The 3736-nt window shown below is 48.7% G+C and overlaps 1 non-coding gene and 1 pseudogene across 1 annotated transcript; one reads left to right on the top strand and one right to left on the bottom strand.

Moving 5' to 3' along the window:
• The first annotated feature begins 461 nt into the window (after nt 1-461).
• LOC137325673 (U1 spliceosomal RNA) lies at nt 462-625 on the top strand. The gene has a single exon (XR_010963918.1). It is a non-coding gene; the product is annotated as a U1 spliceosomal RNA (small nuclear RNA).
• A 1982-nt stretch (nt 626-2607) lies between these two features.
• LOC137325801 (U2 spliceosomal RNA) lies at nt 2608-2778 on the bottom strand (annotated as a pseudogene).
• Between the last annotated feature and the right edge of the window lie 958 nt (nt 2779-3736).

Here is a 3736-nt window from a genome sequence, read left to right as displayed (position 1 = left end):
GGGTTGTTCTCCTTGGAGCAGAGAAGGCTAAGGGGAGATTTGTTAGAGGTGCTCAATATCATGAACGGTTTTGACAGAGTAAATATGAGAAACTGTTTCCAGAGGCAGAAGGGTCAGTAACGAGTGGGTACAGAGATAAAATGATTGGCAAAAGAACCAGAGGCGACATGAGGAAACATTTTTTTATGCAGCCAGTTGTAATGATCTGGAATACACTGCCTGAAAGGGTGGATGAAGCAGATTCAATTGTAACTTTCAAAAGGGAATTGGATAAATACTTGACTTGGAAAAAAATTGACAGGGCCATGGGGAAAGACCACTGCATCGCTGCAGTATTTTCTCTGAGTATGTTATCGGATACATGTTACAATACAGGAGCAAAATTAATCTCTGAGCATTAGCACATTGTGAGTGAAGAGGTAGTGAATGCTGTCAAGTGGCACTGTGTGGAGACATAAGGCATACTTACCTGGCAGGGGAGAATCTGTGATCCTGAAGGTGGATCTCCCAGGATGAGGCCAGCCCATTGCACGCGGGGTGCGCTGACGCCTGCGATGTCCCCAAATGCGGGATACTTAACTGCAAAATTTGTGGTAGTGGGGGACTGCGTTCGGGCTCTCCCCTGCATTGAAACTAAAAGTTTGATTTTCGATCCAGTAGTCCACCAATCGGATGGGAGGCGGTGTTGTGTGTGTGTGTGTGTGTGTGTGTACGTTGTGTCAGTCAGTGAGTCTCTCTCTCTCTCTCTCTCTCACTCAGAGGCTGCTGTGGAGGGAAAGCTTTTTAAAAGGAACTTGCAGATTGAAAGAAAGATGTGTCTCAAGCTGCTGGGCCCTGTCCATTGTCACTTTAATGGCAGGGCGGGGCAGGACTGCTTTGACCAGGAGACCTGTTTTCTGGGTCGGAGGTGTGACATTCCACTGATTTCCCACCCTCCCGTCCTTCCTTCTGAACACCTTTGCCGTTTAATCGAGGGCCAAAAGCCTGTGAAAGGGAAGTACCGGCCGGCCGTTTCCCTGCTGGTCGGTGCTGCCAGTGGGGCCGGCGTGCATGTTCTCAGCCTCATGTCCAGGTTCCCCAGGGAGGTTGAGGCAGGTCTAGTGGTTAGGACTGTAGGGTGCTTTGGGGTTGTTCTCACCCTATTGATTGGTGCAGATATCTGGTCCCCGGTCTAGCCAAGGAACACTTATACCTCACGGACCGGGGGTTCAGCAAGACAGGACTTTTGCTAACGCACCCGGTGATGGATCACGTAGCCGAATAGCACAGAGAACACACAAACTCGGTGTTTGAATTTAATTGGAATGTTGCTTTTATTATTCCATCAACACGAAGAAAATAACGATAAAAACGGTCCTACACAGTACATTGAGTTACACACACCCACTACAGTACCTTATCCCGCTAAACTAAGAGGCTGGTGGGGACCCTGGAGACACCTATCACACACACACACGTGTGGTTGGGGCTTACCATTCCTTTACACTCTTCGGTCTGGCTGACCGGTTCTCTCACATTGGTTTCACTGGAAGCTGCTCGTCTCCCTGGAGAGCTCGGGTGAAAAAAAAAGAGCGAGCAGGAACAAAGAGAGAGAGAAAGAGAGATAGAGCTGGAAAAGGGATAAGAGCTAAGAAGCAAGAGAGCAAGAACCAGAGACAGCAAACAAGAGACCAAACGCAAGAGAGCAAACAAGAGAGAGAGAGGTTTCGAGCTTCCACTTATATACCCCTCTCTTACAATAGTTTTCGTTGTTAAATGAGGCCCTTCCATGTCTGTTTAGCAGTTCTTACAAAGTTGTTAAGAGTCTTTAATGGCTTTTGATGGTCTCTCATCATGTTGCAATTGCTTCTCTCGATGGGCCATTGTTCTTCGAATTCATTCCGATCGTCGAGCACTTGCCACACAAGGCTCCCTTTTCACCCCACGTCCTCGCTGTCGATTGGTTTTGCATCAGAACCGAGGCATGGCTCCGCCATGTCTGGAGCAGTTGCCTCTCTCAATGACCGACTGCCTCTCGAATTAGTGCTGATCATTGACCACCTGCTGTAGGTTTTGCATTGAAACAGAGACTGGTGACGTCTCACCTATCCTTCCATCTTAGGATTTTGGTCAATGGCCACAGTTTTCCAAACTCGGAAAAGGAGGAATTCCCAGAATTCTGACAGGACGCAACCTTTCAAACTCGTTGAGACCTGGGTTCGAATCCCGGTCGGGGGGAGCGAATTTCTGGTGCGGATTAATTGGCAGCATCAAAGAAAGTCTCCTTTCCTGAGCGCGATGCTCCACCCTCACCACCACCGCCTTTTCCTCTCCTTGACAGACAGACAGAGAGTTCAGGAGCACGCACACTTTAATCTCGCAGTTTTCATTTGTACGCACAAAGACACGCAGACCCTGCTCGTTTAAAGTCAACGACGTCAAGGTATTTTGCAGTTTGAATTATATCGCTGCGAGGGAGCGAGGGGCACTCAGCCCAGGAGAAGAAAAGAATAGCAATGAGCTGAGAAAGTAAGTGCAATATATCAGCTTTATTCTGAGTAATAATCCATACACACGTAGAGAGACGCTGGGAAAGAGCTGTTTTTTCCTTTTGAATATCTCCCCAGAGGGAGGTGCACCGTTCCCAGAGACACTGCAATACTGGGTCGATGCGTGGAGTGGACGGAGCAAGCCCCTATTCCATCTCCCTGTTCCAAAAATCAATTTAATATATGGTCCCCAGATAGGGGACGTATCAGATATTAAACTGATAAGAACAGATTTTTTTTCAAAAAATATACTTTATTCATAAAATTTGCAGCAGTACATACAAAACAGTTGTCATGTCACTTTCCAAACGTACACAATACAGATTATACAATTTGCAGGTTACGTTAAGTGCAGTACAATGAAAACATTGGACATAATTACAGTTCATGACACTCTGGGGTGTCTCATTGCATCATACTCAACACAGATTATTGCTTACAGATTCATTTCTGGTCCATTTTAGATTCATTACAGGTACATCTCAGCAATTTGAATTTTACATTCTGCCCGAGGGGGTTTTTCCCTGATTGTAGCCCCTCGGTTTACAATGGCGGGAAGGCTCTAAACGGTTGCCTTTCCCCACAGGGCCTTTGCGGCGGCCGCACCCATCCTCAGTGCGTCCCTCAGCACGTAGTCCTGGACCTTGGAATGTGCCAGTCTGCAACACTCGGTCGAGGACAGCTCCTTGTGCTGGAAGACCAGCAAGTTTCGGGCAGACCAAAGGGCGTCTTTCACCGAGTTGATGGTCTTCCAGCAGCAGCTGATGTCCGTCTCAGTGTGCGTCCCCGGGAACAGCCCGTAGAGCACAGAATCCTGTGTTACGGAACTGCTCGGGACGAACCTGGACAGATACCACTGCATCTCTCTCCAGACCTTCTTTGCAAAGGCACATTCCAGAAGGAGATGGGTGACGGTCTCGTCTCCACCGCAGCCTCCTCTGGGACAGCGCGCGGTGGCGCTGAGAGCCCGGGAGTGCATGAAGGATCTGACTGGAAGGGCCCTTCTCACCACCAGCCAAGCTAGGTCTTGGTGCTTGTTTGAAAGCTCTGGCGATGAGGCGTTCTGCCAAATGACATTGACAGTCTGCTCGGGGAACCAACCGACAGGATCCACCATCTCCTTTTCCCGCAGGGTCTCGAGGACGTTACGTGCGGACCACTTGCTGATCGCCTTGTGGTCAAAGGTGTTTTCCTGCACAAACCTTTCC

Source organism: Heptranchias perlo, chromosome 9 (genome assembly GCF_035084215.1).
Source record: "Heptranchias perlo isolate sHepPer1 chromosome 9, sHepPer1.hap1, whole genome shotgun sequence".
In the NCBI taxonomy this organism is placed as follows: Eukaryota; Metazoa; Chordata; class Chondrichthyes; order Hexanchiformes; family Hexanchidae; genus Heptranchias; species Heptranchias perlo.
The sequence above is the reverse complement of the archived record's forward strand: the minus strand, read 5'-3'. Positions and strand labels throughout refer to the sequence as shown.